We start from the raw sequence: 15,247 nt of genomic DNA, 5'->3' as shown, positions 1-15,247 counted from the left end.
GTGAGAGTATGTGTGAGAGTGTGTGTGAGAGAGGGGATGTGAAAGAGATTAGGGTGGGAGAGAGAGGGGTGACGGAGAGAGAGGGGAGAGACAGTGGGTGTGAGAGAGGGATGGATGTGAGAGAGAGAGACAGGGGTTGAGAGGGGGTGGTGAGAGAGAGAGGGGGTGTGAGAGAGAGGGGTTAGAGAGAGAGGGGAGAGAGAAGGGTTGAGAAAGATGGGCTGAAAGAGAGAGGAGGTGAGGGGGAGGACAGTGAGAGGGAGAGAGAGAGAGCGACAGACAGAGAGAGAGAGATAGAGCAAGACTGAGAGAGAAGAGGTGAGAGTGGTAGGTTGGACTGAGAGAGAGAGAGAGTGAGACAGACAGAGAGAGCATGAGCGACAGAGAGAGAGAGAGCACGAGCGAGAGTGAGCGCGAGTGAGACAGACCATGAGATGAGAGCGAGAGGGTGACAAGAGAGAGTGAAAGAGGCAGGGAGAGAGAGAGAGAGAGCGTGAGAAGAGGGTGAGAGAGTGAGAGAGACCGCAAGAGGAAGAGAGAGAGCGGAAGGGTGACAGAGAGAGGATGCGAGAGAGAGGGGTGTAAGAGAGAGGTGCGAGAGAGGGGGCTGAGAGAGGAGGGGAGAGAGGAGGGGAGACAGGGGGCGAGGGAGGGTTAGTGGGTGGGATTGGGGGCAGAGAGACAGCACAGAGAGGGAGGAGAGAGGGGGCAGAGAGGGGGGAGAGAAAGGTGAGAGTGAACTGGAGAGAGAGGAGGAGAGAGACGAGGGAGAGAGGGGGGGAGAGAGAGAGGGGGGAGAGAGGGTTTGAGAGAGAGGTGTTGAGGGAGAGGGGGTGAGAGAGAGGAAGTGAGGGAGAGGGGTGAGGAAGAGAGGTGTGAGAGAGAGAGAGAAGGGGTGTGAGACAGAGGGGGTGGGAGAGAGAGAGACGTGGGGTGAGAAAGAGAGTGAGTTGAGAGAGTGAGAGTGGGGTGAGAGAGTGAGATGGGAGTCAGAGAGGGGGGTTTGAGAGACAGGGAAGAGAGGGGGTAGAGATTGGGGACAAGAGAGGGGGTAGAGAGAGGGGAGAGAGAGAGGGCAGGAGAGAGGGGAGAGAGAAGGGAGAGAGGGGAGAGAGAGAGGGGGTTTGAGAGAGAGGGGGTGAGAGAGAGGGCGTGAGAAAGAGAGAGAGTGAGTGAAAAAGAGAGAGAGTGTAAGTGAGAAATAGCGAGCATGAGTGAGAAAGAGAGCGGGTGAGAGAGAGGGGGTGAGACAGAGGGGGGGATGAGAGGGGGTTGAGAGAGGAGGGGTGCGAGACAAGGGGGGGACAAAGAGAGAGAGACTGTGGTGAGAGAGAGGGGATGTGAGAGAAGGCTAAGAGAGAGAGAGAGGGAGTGAGAGAGGGGTTGAGAGAGTGGGGTGAGAGAGCGAGGGGGATTGAGAGAGAGGGTTGGTGGTGGGAGTGAGAGGGGTGAGGGAGAGAAAGGGTTTAGAGAGAGGGAGGTGGGAGAGAGAGGGGGTGAGAGAGAGAGCTGGCTGAGAGGGCAGTGTGATGGAGAGGTGGGAGTGAGTGACAGAGAGGGGGTGGGAGAGAGAGAGGGGTGAGTGAGGGAGGGGGTAAGAGAGAGGGAGCGAGAGAGTGGGTGATGTGAAAGAGATTGGGGTGGGAGAGAGAGGGGTGATGGAGAGAGAGGGGAGAGAGAGGCGGGTGAGAGAGAGATGGACGTGAGAGAGAGAGGGATTGAGAGAGAGGGGGTGAGAGACTGAGGGGGAGACAGAGTGAGGGGATGAGAGATTGAGGGGTGTTGAGAGAGGGGGTGGTGAGGGGAGTGAGAGAGAGGGAGTGGGAGAAAGAGGGGTGAAAGAGAGGGGTTGATAGAGAAAGAGAGGGGTGAGAGAGAGACGGGTGTGAGAGGGTGTGAGAGAGAGGGGTGAGAGAGAGAGGGAAAGAGAGAGCGGGGTGAGCCATGGGGGTGAGGGGGGAGGAGTTAGAGAGAGAGCGCGGGTTAAGAGAGAAAGAGTGTGAGAGAGAGAGGAGTGGTGAAAGACAGTGAGAGAGTGAGGGTTTGAGAGCAAGAAGGGGGTCAGAGAGAGAGAAGGGGGTGAGAAGGAGGGTTAAGTGAGAGGGGTGAGAGAGAACGGTTGAGAGAGAGAGGGGTTGAGAGAGAGACGGGGGAAAGAGGAGGTGTGTGTGAGAGAGAGAAGGTTTGAGAGAGGGGGAGAGAGAGGGGTTGAGAAAGATGAGTTGAGAGAGAGGAGGTGAGGGGGAGGACTGAGAGAGAGAAAGACGGAGAGAGAGAGTGACAGACAGAGAGAGAGATAGAGCAAGAGTGAGAGAGAAGAGGTGAGAGAGGTAGTGTGGACTGAGAGAGAGAGAGAGAGAGACAGACAGAGAGAGCATGAGCGACAGAGAGAGAGAGAGCACGAGGGACAGAGAGCGAGCGAGAGAGCCCGTGGGATAAGAGAGAGGGAGGCAAGAGAGAGGGAGAGAGGCAGGGAGAGAGAGAGCGTGAGAAGAGGGTGAGAGAGTGAGAGAGAAAGAGCAAGAGGAAGAGAGCGAGCGGAAGAGTGAGAGAGAGAGAGGACGCGAGAGAGAGAGAGAGAGAGGGGGGTGAGAGAGTGGTGCAAGAGAGGGGGCGAGAGAGGAGGGGAGAGCGGAGCGGAGAGAGGGGGCGAGGGAGGGGGAAAAGGGCAGGATTGGGGGCAGAGAGATGGTGCAGAGAGAGGGGGCAGAAGGGTGAGAGAGAAGGGGAGAGAGAGGGGGTAGAGAGAGGAGGGAGAGAGAGGGGGAGAGCGGGGAGAGAGAGGGGTAGAGAGAGGAGGGAGAGAGAGGGGATGAGAGAGAGGTGTTGAGAGAGAGGGGGTGAGATAGATGAAGTGCGAGAGAGGTGGTGAGAAAGCGGGATGTGAGAGAGAGAAGGGGTTTGAAACAGAGGGGCAGGGGGAGAGAGAGAGAGGGGTGAGAGTGACAGTGGGGTGAGAGAGTGAGATGGGAGTCGAGAGAGGGGGTGTGAGAGACAGGGGAGAGAGGGGGTAGAGAGTGGGGGCAAGAGAGGGGGTAGAGAGAGGGGAGAGAGAGAGGGGGAGAGAGAGAGGTGTTGAGAGAGAGGGAGTGAGATAGAGGAAGTGCGAGAGAGGCGGTCAGAAAGCGGTGTGTGTGAGAGAGAAGGGGTTTGAGACAGAGGGGAAGGGGGAGAGAGAGAGAGAGAGGGGTGAGAGTGATAGTGGGGTGAGAGAGTGAGATGGGAGTGAGAGAGAGTGGGTGTGAGAGACAGGGAAGAGAGGGGGTAGAGAATGGGGGCAAGAGAGGGGGTAGAGAGAGGGGAGAGAGAGAGGGGGAGAGAGAGAGGGGGAGAGAGAGAGTGGTTTTGAGAGAAAGGGGGTGAGAGAGAGAGGGAGTGAGAAAGACAGAGAGTGAATACAGAGAGAGAGTGTAAGTGAGAAAGAGAGAGTGAGTGAGAAAGAGAGAATGGGTGAGAGGGGGGAGAGACAGGGTGTGATTGAGAGAAAGAAAGTGGGGTGGGGGGTAAGAGAGAGAGTGGAGTGAGAAGGAGATGGTGTGAGAGAGAGAATAGGCGAGAGAGAGAGGGGGTGAGCGAGAGGGGTGGGGGGAGGGGTTAGAGAGAGAGAGTGAGGGGTAAGAGAGAACGTGTGTGAGAGAGGGAGAGGGGGTGAGAGAGAGAGGGATTGAGAGAGAGGGGTTGAGAGAGAGGGGTGAGAGAGAGAGGGTTGAGAGACAGAGGGGGTGTGTGTGAGGGTGTGAGAGTGAGGGTGGTTGAGAGAGATGGTGGTGAGAGAGAGGGAGTGAGAGAGAGGGAGTGAGAGAGAGGGAGTGAGAGAGAGGGGTGAGAGACAGAGGGGGTGAGAGATAGTGGGGTTGAGAGAGAGACAATGGGATGAGAGGGAGGGGTCTGGGTGTGAGAGAGAGGGGTGAGTGAGAGGGTTGAGAGAGAGAGAGTGTGGAAGAGAGAGGGGGTAGGAGAGAGAGGGGGTGAGAGAGAGAGAGAGCTGGGTGAGAGGGGGTGAGACAGAGGGGGGTGAGAGAGAGAGGGGGAGTGCGAGAGAGAGGGGTGTGAGAGAGAAAGGGGTTGAGAGAGAAAGAGGGGTCTGAGAGAGAGAGAGGGGTGAGAGAGAGAGGAGTGAGAGACAGAGAGGGGTGGGAGAGAGTGAGGGGGATGAGAGAGCGAGGGCGTGTGAGAGTGCGTATGAGAGAGGGGGATGCGAAATAGATTGGGGTGGGAGAGAGAGGGGGTGACAGAGAGAGAGAGGGGGAGAGAGAGAGGTGTGAGAGACAGAGAGAGTGCGAGAAAGAGGGGTGATAGAGAGAGGGGTTGAGAGAGAAAGAGGTGGGTGAAAGAGGGGGAAGAGAAAGAGGGGGAGAGAGAGAGGAAGAGAGCAAGACGAAAAGTGAGAGAGGATGCGAGAGATTGAGGGGGGCAAGCGAGGGGAGCGAGGGGGGTGAGGGAGGGGGAGGGAGAGGGGGTGGGAGTGGGGGCAGTGAGAAGGGGAGAGAGAGGGGAGAGAGGGGGGAGAGAGGGGAGAGAGGGGGGAGAGAGGGGAGAGAGGGGGGAAGGGGGAGAGAGATGGTGAGACAGAGGAGAGAGTGGGGAGAGAAGGGGAGAGAGAGAAGGGGCAGAGGGGGGAGAGAGAGGGGGAAGGGGGAGAGAGAGGGGAAGAGAGGGGGGAGAGATGAGAGAGATGGGGAGAGGGGGGAGTGATGGGGAGAGAGTGGAGGAGAGGTCATGACAGAGATGTGTTGAGACAGAGGGGGCGAGAGAGAGGGAGTGAGAGAGTGGAAGTGAGAGAGAGGGTGTGTGAGAGAGGTGGGGTGAGAGAGGGGGTGAGAGAGAGGGGCTGAGAGAGAGCGTTTGTGATAGAGGGGGTGGGAGGGATGGGAGAGAGAGGGTTTGGGAGAGAGAGCTGAGTGAGAGGGGGTGAGAGAGAGAGGTGAGAGGGGGAGTGGGGAGAGCGAGTGAGGAGAGAGGGGGGAGGGGTAAGTGGAGGGTGACAGAGAGAGGGGGTCTGAGAGAGATCACGTTGTTAGAGAGTGGGGGAGTGAGAGAGAAGGGGAGTGAGACAGAGGGGGTTGGAGAGAGACAGACGGGTGAGAGAGGGGGTAAGAGAGAGGGGGTGTGAGAGAGAGTGCGAGTGAGAGGGTAAGAGAGAGGAGGTTTGAGAGAGAGAGGGAGAGAGAGAGCGAGTGAGGGGGTGAGAGACAGAGGGGTGGGAAAGAGAGGGGGAATGGAAGAGAGTGGGGGGTGGGAGAGAGAGGTGGGTGGGAGAGAGAGTGGGGGGGTGAGAGAAAGGGGAGAGATAGAGAAGGGATTGAGAGAGAAAGGGGGACAACAAGAGAAAGAGGGATGAGAGAGATGGGACGCGAGAGAGAGAGCAAAAGTAGTGAGAGAGGTGGTGAGATAGACAGTGAATGATGGGTTGAGAGAGAGAGAGAGAGACAGCGAGAGAGAGAGAGAACGAGTGAACGGATGAAAGAGTTAGAGGGGTGTGAGGGAGATGGGGTGAGAGAGTGGGCGGTAGAGAGAGAGAGACAGAACGAGAGCAAGGAGGAGGGAGGAAGAAAGGGGTCAAAAGAGAGAGAGAGAAATGGGGCAAATGAGAGGAAAAGGGAGCGAGAGAGGGAGTATACAGAGAGAGAGAGAGCAGGGTGTGAGACAGAGTGCGAGAGGGAAAGGGAATGAGAGAGAGAAAAAGGGAGCGAGAGACAGAAGGCAATAGAGCGAGAGAGAGGGCGGGATAAGAGAGAGGGCAGGGGAGAGAGGGGTGAGAGAGAGAGAGGGGAGAGAGAGAGACAGAGAGGTGGATAAGAGAGAGAGGGTGTGAGCTGGGGAGAGAGGGTGAAGGGGTGTGTGAGAGAGAGAGAGGGGGGTGAGGGAGAGGGTGTAACGGGCAGAGAGGGTGAGCGGTGACAGAGAGAAAGGGGTGAGAGAGAGAGGGTGAGAGACAGCGAGGGGGAGAGATATAACAAGGTGAGAAAGAAAGGGGGTGTGTGAGAGAGAGGGCTGAGAGAGAGAGAGGGGCTTAGAGAGAGAGAGCGTGAGAGAGAGAGGAGGTGAGAGACAGGGGGTGAGAGAGATAGTGAGTGGGGAGAGAGAGGGAGTGAGTGGTGAGAGAGATGGAGTGAGAAAGAGAGTGGGTGAGAGAGGGGGTGAGAGAGGGGTGAGAGAGGGGGAGAGGTGGTGGAGAGAGAGGGGTGTGAAGAGGTGAGAGAGTTAGAAGGGCGTGAGAGAGGGTGTAATAGAGAGGGGGAGAGAGAGTGGGATGAGAGAGAGTGAGGGGGTGAGAGAGAGCGAGGGGAAGAGATATAACAAGGTGAGAAAGAAAGGGGGAGTGTGAGAGAGAGGGGCTGAGAAAGAGGGGCATAGAGAGAGAGAGGGGGTGAGAGAGAGGGGGTGAGATAGGGAGAGTGAGAGAGAGGAGGGATGAGAGTGGGAGGGGAGAAAGAGGGACGGGATGAGAGAGGGAGGGTGAGAGAGAGAGGGGTGTGAGAGGGGAGGGAGGGGGAGAGACGGAGAGCGAGAGAGGGGGGAGAGAGGGGGAGAGAGGGAGGGTGTGAGAGAGAAGGGTGTGAGAGAGAGGTGAGAGAGAGGGTGAGAGAGAGGGGTGGGGGGAGAGAGAGAGAGGGGAAGAGAGAGGGGGAGAGAAGGTTAGAGAGTTAGAGTGGTGAGAGAGGGGTGACAGAGAGAGGAGGTTGAGGGGGGTGTAAGAGGAGGGTGGGGGGATGAGAGGGGGCGGTGCGTGAGGGAGTGTGTGGGGGATGGGGTGGAAGAGGGGGTGAGAGAGGGGGGTGAGGGAGGTGGGGGGGGGAGATAGCGGGGTTTTGAGAGGGAGATGGGAGAAAGAGAGGTGTGTGAGAGAGCTGGGTGAGAGGGCGGTGAGGGGGGCTGAGAGAGAGAGAGGTGGATGAGAAAGAGAGTGGGGGTGAGAGAGAGAACTTGGTGAGAGAGGGGGGATGAGAGAGAGCAGAGGGTGTGAGAGAGGGAGATGGGAGTGAGAAAGAGGGTGGTAGAGAGAGGGGAAGAGAGAGAGAGGTTGAGAACGAGGGGGGTGAGAGAGAGAGGGGGTGAGAGAGAGGGAGTCAGAAAGAGAGAGGGGATGAGAAAGAGATAGAGAGAGGGTTGGAGAGAGGGAGGGGGTGAGGGAGAGAGGCTGTGTGCGAGTGTGTGTGTGAGAGAGAGAGTGATAGAGGGAGGTCAGACAGAGGGGATGTGAGAGACATTGGGGTGGGAGAGAGAGGGGGTGACAGAGAGAGAGGGTAAGGGTGTGAGAGAGGGTGTGAGCGAGGGAGAGAGTGAGGGGTGTTGAGAGGTGAGGGTTGAGAGAAGGGGGTGAGAGGGAGGGGTTGAGAGAGGGGGTGAGAGAGAGCGGGTGAGACAGAGGGTGTGAGAAAGAGAAGGGGTGAGAGAGAGGGGTGAGAGAGAGAGGGGTTGAGAGGGGTGGGTGAGGGGGGTGAGAGAGAGAGGGTTCGAGAGAGAGGTGGAGAGAGAGGGTGGTTGAGAGAGAGAGGGAGAGAGAGAGGGAGAGAGAGAGGGGGTTGAGAGAGAGGGGTGAGAGAGAGAGAGAGTTCGAGAGTGAGGGGGTAAGAGAGAAAGCGGCTGAGAGAAAGGGGGTGAGAGAGAAGGGGTGAGAGAGCGAGGGGCTGACAAAGAGAGAGAAGGGTGAGAGAGAGCGAGGGGTGAGAGAGGGGAGTTTAGAGAGAGAGGGGGTTTGAGAGAGCGAGAGACAGCGGGTGAGAGAGAGAGGAGGAGGAGGGGTGTGAGAGAGAGAGGGTGAGAGGAAGGGTGAGAGAGAGAGAGTTTGAGAGAGAGGGGGTGAGAGAAAGAAGGGTGAGAGAGAGAGGGGTTAGAGAGAGAGAGGTGAGAGAGGTGTGAGTGAGAGAGGTGTTGAGAGTGAGGTGGGTTGTGAGAGAGAGAGGGAGTAAGAAGGAGAGTGGGGGATGAGAAAGAGACAGAGAGAGGGTGGGAGAGAGGGAGGGGGTGAGAGAGAGAGGGGTAAGAGAGAGGGGCAGTTTGAGAGAGTGCGAGTGAGAGGGTAAGAGAGAGGAGGTTTGAGAGAGAGAGGGTGAGAGAGAGCTAGTGAGGGGGTGAGAGACAGAGGGGTGGGATAGAGAGGGGGAATGGAAGAGAGTGAGGGTGGGAGAGAGAGTGGGAGAGAGGGGGGGTGAGAGAGAGGTATTGAGAGAAAGGGAGACAGCGAGAGAAAGAGGGATGAGAGAGATGGGACCCGAGAGAGAGAGAGCGAAAGGGGTGAGAGAGGGGGAGAGATAGACAGTGAATGAGGGGTTGAGAGAGAGAGACAGAGACAGAGAGAGAGAACGAGTGAACGGATGAGAGAGTTAGAGGCGTGTGAGGGAGAGTGTGTGAGAGAGTAGGGCGCTAGAGAGAGACAGAACGAGAGCAAGGAGGAGGGAGGAAGAAAGGGGGCAAAAGAGAGAGAGAGAAATGGGGCGAACGAGAGAAAGAGGGTGCGAGAGAGGGGGTATAACAGAGAGAGAGAGAGTGGTGTGTGAGACAGAGCACAAGAGAGAAGGGGAATGAGAGAGAGAAAAAGGGAGCGAGAGACAGAATGTAATAGAGCGAGAGAGAGGTGGGGATGAGAGAGAGGGCGGGGGAAAAAGGGGTGAGAGAGAGAGACAGAGAGGCGGGTAAGAGAGAGGGTGTAAGCGGGGAAGATAGAGTGATGGGGTGAGAGAGATAGAGGTGAGAGAGAGGGTGAGGGGTGACAGAGAGAGAGAGGTGTGAGTGAGAGAGCAGGGTGGAGAGAGAGAGGATGTGAGAGAGAGAGGGTGAGAGAGGAGTGAGAGAGAGGGGGTCAGAGAGAGCAAGGGGGAGAGATATAACTAGTTGGGTGAGAAAAGGGGTGTGAGAGAGAGGTGCATGAGAAAGAGGGCCTGAGAGACGCGGTGAAAGAGAGGCGGTGAGAGAGAGGGGGTGAGAGAGATAGTGAGTGGTGAGAGCGAGAGGGAGCGAGAAAGAGTGGGTGAGAGAGTGGGTAAGACAGAGAAGGGGTGGGAGAGAGGGCGTGGGAGAGAGAGGGGTGGGAGAGAGAGACGGTGAGAGGGAGATGGGGTAAGAGAGAGAGGAATGAGAAACAGACAGAGAGAGGGTGGGATAGAGGGAGGGAATGAGTGAGAGAAGGATAGGAGAGAGAGAGATGGTGTGAGAGAGCGGGTGAGGGGGTAAGAGAGCGCGGAGGTTTGAGAGAGAGAGGGGTTGAGAGAGGGTTTGAGAGAGAGAAGACGGGTGAGAAAGAGAAGGGGTGAGAGAGGGGGTGGGAGAGAGAGTGGTTGAGAGAGAGGGGTGGAGAGAGGAGGCGTGAGAGCGAGGGGTGTGAAGGGGGTGAGAGCGAGGGGTGAGAGGGAGAGGGTTCGAGAGAGAGGGAGAGAGAGAGAGATGGGGATGGGAGAGAGAGGGGTGAGAGAGAGAGAGAAGGGTGAGAGAGAGAGACGGTGAGAGTGAGATGGGGTAAGAGAGGGAGTGAGAAGGAGAGAGGGGGTGAGAAAGAGACTGGGAGAGAGGGTGGGAGTGAGAGAAAGAGAAAGGTAAGAGAGAGGGGGTGTGAGAGAGAGTGGGTGAGGGGTTAAGAGAGAGAGGAGGTTTGAGAGAGAGAGACGGGTGAGAGACAGTGCGGGTGAGGGGGCGAGAGGGGGTGAGATATGGGGTTGATAGAGAGAAGGGGGGTGAGAGAGCGGGGGGCTGAGAAAGATAGAGAGGGAGGGTGAGAGAGAGAGGGGGTTTGAGAGAGCGAAAGAGAGCGGGCGAGAGAGAGAGAGGGGATGAGGGGGTGAGAGAGAGTGTGAGAGAGAGAGGGTGAGAGAGAGGGAAGGGGGTGAGAGAGTGGGTGAGAGAAGGGTGAGAAAGAGAGAAGGGGAGAGAGAGAGAGGGCTGAGAAAGAGAGAGAAGGGGAGAAAGAGAGGGGGTCAGAGAAAGAGTGGATGTGAGGGGTGTGGGAGTAGGGGTGAGAGAGAAGTGGTGAGAGAGCGGGGATGAAAGAGGGCAGGGTGAGGGAGAGGGGGGCTGAGAGAGAGAGAGGGTGAGAGAGAGAAAGGGTGAGAGAGAGAGGGGTTGAGAGAGAGGGGTTGAGAAGAGGGGTTGAGAGAGAGGGGATGAGAGAGAGAGGGGGTTTGAGAGTGAGAGGGATTGAGAGAGAGGGGAGTAAGAGAGGGGGTTGAGAGAGAGGGTGTGAGAGAGAAAGGGGTTCGAGAGAGACGGGATGGGGGAGAGATGGGGATGGGAGAGAGACGGGTGAGAGAGAGAGAGGGGTTGAGAGAGAGGGGTTGAGGGAGGGGTTGAGAGAGGGGTGAGAGCGAGGAGTGAGAGAGAGAGGGTTCGAGAGAGAGGTTTTGAGAAAGAGTGGTTGAGATGAAGAGGGGGTGGGAGAGAAATGGGGATGGGAGAGGGGGTGAGAGAGAGAGAGAAGGGTGAGAGAGAGAGTGGGGTGAGAGAGAGAGGGGGTGAGAGGGAGAGGGAGTGAGAAAGAGAGGGAGTGGAAGAGAAAGAGAGAGGGTGAGAAACAGGTGGTGGGAGAGAGAGAGGTGCCGGAGAGAGAGTGGGGTGAGAGAGAGAGTGGGGTGAGAGAGAGAGAGGGGGTGAGTGAGGTGAGGGAGAAAGGGGGACAGACAAAGTGGGATCGAGAGTGGGTCAGAGAAAGAGTGGAGGTGAGACAGAGAGGGGGTGGGAGAGAGGGGGTGGGAGAGAGGGGGTGGGAAAGAGAGAGGGGGGTGGGAGAGAGAGGGTGGGAGAGAGAGGGGGTGGGAGAGAGGGGGTGGGAGAGAGGGGGTCGGAGAGAGGGGGTGGGAGAGAGAAAGGGGGTGGGAGAGAGAGGGGGTGGGAGAGAGGGGGTGGGAGAGAGAGAGGGGGAGAGAGAGAAATGGGAGAGAGAGAGGGGGGGAGAGAGAGAGAAATGGGAGTGAGATGGAGTAAGAGAGAGAGGGATGAAAACTAGACAGAGAGAGGGTAGGAGAGAGGGAGTGAGTGAGAGAGAGAAGGGTATGAGGGAGAGGCAGTGTGAGAGAGAGCGGGTGAGGGGGTGAGAGAGAGCATGTTTGAGAGTGAGAGGGGTTGAGAGAGAGGTGTTGAGAGAGAGAAGAGGGGTGAGAAAGAGAAGGGGTGAGAGAGAGGGGTGAGAGAGAGGGGGATTGAGAGTAGGGGTTGAGAGCGAGGGGTGTGAGGGGGGGTGAGAGCGAGGGGTGAGAGGGAGAGGATTCGAGCGAGAACGGGAGAGAGAGAGATGGGGATGGGAGAGAGAGGGGTGAGAGAGAGAGAAGGGCGAGAGTGAGAGACAGTGAGAGTGAGATGGGGTAAGAGAGGGAGTGAGAAGGAGAGAGAGGGGATGAGAAAGAGACTGGGAGAGGGTGGGAAAGAAGGAGTGACTGAGAGAAAGAGAAGGCTAAGAGAGAGAGGGGGCGTGAGAGAGAGCGGGTGAGGGCTTAAGAGAGAGAGGAGGTTTGAGAGAGAGAGGGGGGTGAGAGACAGAGCGGGTGAAGGGGCGAAAGTGGGGTGAGATATGGAGTTGAGAGAGATAGAGAAGGGGGATGAGAGAGAGGGCCTGAGAAAGAGAGAGAGGAATGAGAGAGAGAGGGTGAGAGAGAGAGAGGGATAAGGGGGGTGAGAGAGAGGGTAAGAGAGAGAGAGTGAGAGAGAGAATGGGGTGAGAGAGAGAGCGGGTGAGTGAGAGAGAGGGGATGAGGGAATGAGAGAAAGGGTGAGAGAGAGAGAGACGGGGGTGAGAGAGAGGGTGAGAGAGAGAGAGTGGGGTGAGAGAGAGTGGGTGAGTGAGAGAGAGGGTTGTGACAGAGAGAGGACGATGTGAGGGGGTGTGAGAGAGAAAGGGGGAGAGAGAAAGGGGAGGAGAGACAAAGGGGGAGACAGAGTGGGTCAGAGAAAGAGTGGAAGTGAGACAGAGAAGGGGTGGGAGAGAAGATGTGGGGGAGAGAGAGAGATTGAGAGAGAGGGTGAGAGTGAATTGGGGTGAGAGCGAGAGGGAGTGAGAAAGAGAGAGGGGAGGAGAAAGAGAGAGAGTGGGAAAGAGGGAGGGAGTGAGAGAGAGAGGGTAAGAGAGAGAGAGATGGGCTGAGAAAGAGAGAGGGAGTGAGAGAGAGGGGGTGAGAGAGAGGGGGATTTGATGGAGTGAGAGAGCGGGTGAGAGAGAGGGGATGAGGAGGTGTGAGAGAGAGAGGGTGAGATGAGAGGGTATGAGAGAGAAGAGGGTGAGAGAGAGAGGAGGTGAGAGAGTGGGTGAGAGAGAGAGGGGTGAGAAAGGGAGAGAAGGGTGAGAAAGAGAGAGGAGGAGAGAGAGAGGGCTGAGAAAGAGAGAGGTGGTAGAAAGAGAGGGGGTCAGAGAAAGAGTGGATGTGTGGGAGGGTGAGAGAGGGGGTGTGGGAGAGGGAGTGGGAGAGAGGGAGAGTGGGGGTGAGAGAGAGGTTGGTAAGAGAGCAGGGATGAGACAGTGGAGGGTGAGACAGAGTGGGGATGAGAGAGAGAGATGGGAGTGAGAGAGAGGGGGGTGAGAGAGAGGGGAGTGAGAGAGAGGGGGGTGAGAGAGAGGGGAGTGAGAGAGAGGGGGGTGAGAGAGAGGGGAGTTGAGAGAGAGGGTGTGAGAGAGAAAAGGGTTCGAGAGAGACAGGGTGGGAGAGAGATGGGGATGGGAGAGAGAGGTGTGTGAGAGAGAGAGAGAAGGGTGAGAGAGAGAGTGGTGAGAGAGAGGGGGGTGAGATAGAGAGGGAGGGGTGGGAGAGAGAGTGGAGTGAGAAAGAGAGTGGGCTGAGAGTGACAGCGGGTGAGTGAGAAAGAGGGATGAGAGATGGGAAAGAGAGAGGGGTGAAAGAGAAAGAGAGAGGGGAGAGAGAGATATGGTTTGGAAGAGCGAGAGAGAGCAGGTGAGAGATAGAGGGGATGAGGGAGGTGAGAAAGAGGGTGAGATGAGAGGGTGAGAGAGAGAAGGGGTGAGAGGGAGAGCGGGTGATGTGAGGGGTGTGAGAGAAAGGGGAGAGACAAAGGGGAGAGAAAGAGTGGAGTTAGAGGGGGGGGAGAGAGGGTGTGGGATTGAGAGAGAGGGGGTAAGAGAGAGAGGTGGTTTGAGAGAGCGAGAGAGAGCAGGTGAGAGAGAGAGGGGTGAGGGGGGATCAAAGAGAGAGAGTGAGAGAGAGGGGTGTGAGAGAGAGTGGAATAAGAATAAGAGAGATTGGGATGGGAGAGAGAGGGGGTGACAGAGAGAGGAGTGAGGTGGGAGAAAGTGAGGGGTTGAGAGATGGGGGTTGAGAGAGGGGGATGAGAGAGAGGGGGGTTGAGAGAGGAGGGTGAGGGAGAGAGGTGGTGAGGCAGAGGGTGTGAGAGAGAGAGAGAGGGGTGAGAGAGGGGGAGTGAGAGAGATGGGGTTTGGGAGAGAGGGGGTGAGAGAGAGAGGGGGTAAGAGAGAGAGGGGGTGAGAGAGAGAGGGGGTGAGAGAGAGGGGTGTGAGAAAGGGTAGTGAGAGAGAGGGGATGAGAGAGAGAGGGAGTGAGAGAGAGGGGTGTGAGAAAGGGGTAGTGAGAGAGAGGGGGGTGAGAGAGGGGGTGGTGAGAGAGAGCGGGGTGAGAGAGGGGGAGAGAGAGAGGGTGAGAGAGAGTAGGGGTGAGAGAGAGAGTGGGTATGAGAGAGGGGGGAGTGAGAGAGAGGGGGTTGAGAGAGAGGGGCAGTGTGAGAGAAGGGTGAGAGAGAGAGGGAATGAGAAAGAGAGAGGGTGGGAAGAGGGGGAGAGAGGGGGTGAGAGATGGGGTGAGAGAGAGAGGGGAGAGAGTGACGGGTTGAGAGAGAGTGATGGGTTGAGAGAGAGAAGAGGGTGAGAGAGAGAAGGAGTGAAAGCGAGGGTTGAGATGGAGAGGGGTTGAGAGGGAGGGGGGTGAGAGAGAGGGGCTTTGAGAGAGAGGGTGTGAGAGACAAAGTGGTTCGAGAGAGACAGGGTGGGAGAGAGATGGGGATGGGAGAGAGTGGAGTGAGAGAGAGAAGGGTGAGAGAGAAGTGGTGTGAGAGAGAAGTGGTGTGAGAGAGAGTGGTGAGAGAGAGGGGGTGGGAGAAGGAGAGGGGTGAGAGAGTGGACTGAGAGAGAGTGGGGTGAGAGAGACAGCGGGTGAGTGAGAAAGAGGGGTGAGAGAGAGGGGTGTGAGAGAGAGGGGTGAGAGACAGATCGGGTGAGAGAGAGACAGGCTGAGAGAGAGAGAGAGGGTGAAAGAGAGTGGGTGAGAGAGAAGGGGTGAGAGAAAAGGGGTGAGAGAGAGGTGAGAGATAGTGAGGGGTGAAAGAGAGAGAGGGGTTAGAGAGAGAAGGCCTGAGAGAGAGGAGGTGAGAGAGACTGGGTGACAGAGAACTGGTGAGAGAGAGGGAGAGAGAGAGATTTGTGTTAGAGAGAGGGATAAGAGAGAGAGGGGTGAGAGAGAGAGAGAGGGGTGCGGTAGAGAGGGGTGCGGTAGAGAGAGTGGTGGAAGTGAGAGCGGGTGAGAAAGAGACAGGGGGTGACAGAGATACAGGCTGAGAGAGGGGGGAGGGAGAGAGTGGGTGAGAAAGAGGGGGTGAGAGAGAGAGGAGTGAGGGAGAAAGAGGGGTGGAAGAGAGAGCGGGTGAGAAAGAGACAGTGGGTGACAGAGAGACAGGCTGAGAAAGAGAGGAGGTGAGAGAGAGAGAGGGCCTGAGGGAGAGGGGGTGAGTGAGAGGGGGTGACAGAGAAGGGGTGAGAGAGAGAGAGGTGTGTGTGAGAGAGAGGGGTGAGAGAGGGGGTGTGTGAGAGAGATCAGGGTGGGAGAGACTGGGGAGAGAGAGGGGGCTGAGAGAGAGAGAGGGCTGAGAGAGAGGGGGTGAGAGAGAGAGGGGTGTGAGAGAGATCGGAGTGGAAGAGAGAGCGGGTGAGAAAGGGGGGGTGAGAGAGAGACAGACTGAGTGAGGGTGAGAGAGAAGGTGAGAGAGAGGCGTGAGAGAGAGGGGATGAGAGAGGGGGTAAGAGAGAGTGAGTGGAAAGAGAGTGAGGGGTGAGAGGGTGAGGGTGGGAGGGGCGATGAGAGAGATCGGGGTGGAAGAGAGAGCGGGTGAGAAAGAGAGAGGGGGTGAGAGAGAGTGGAGGAGTGAGAGTGGGTGAGAGAGGGGTGTAGAGAGTGGGAGAGTTGGGGAGTGATGGAGAGATGGGGAGGGGTGAGAAAGGGGTGAGAGAGGGGTGTGAGAGAGAGGTGAGAGAGAGGGGGGAGAGAGAGGGGGGAGAGAGAGGGGTGGGGAGGGGAATGAGAGAGGG

General features: G+C 57.4%; 1 long non-coding RNA gene across 1 annotated transcript in view; it reads right to left on the bottom strand.

Annotated features, from left to right (window-relative positions):
• Window positions 1-15,247, bottom strand: part of LOC140470056 (uncharacterized) — a 49,888-nt gene that overhangs the window by 14,491 nt on the left and 20,150 nt on the right. The window lies entirely within an intron of this gene.

This window comes from Chiloscyllium punctatum, chromosome 50, assembly GCF_047496795.1.
Source record: "Chiloscyllium punctatum isolate Juve2018m chromosome 50, sChiPun1.3, whole genome shotgun sequence".
NCBI lineage: Eukaryota > Metazoa > Chordata > Chondrichthyes > Orectolobiformes > Hemiscylliidae > Chiloscyllium > Chiloscyllium punctatum.
Note: the sequence above shows the minus strand (reverse complement) of the source record. Positions and strands in the feature narration are given on the sequence as shown.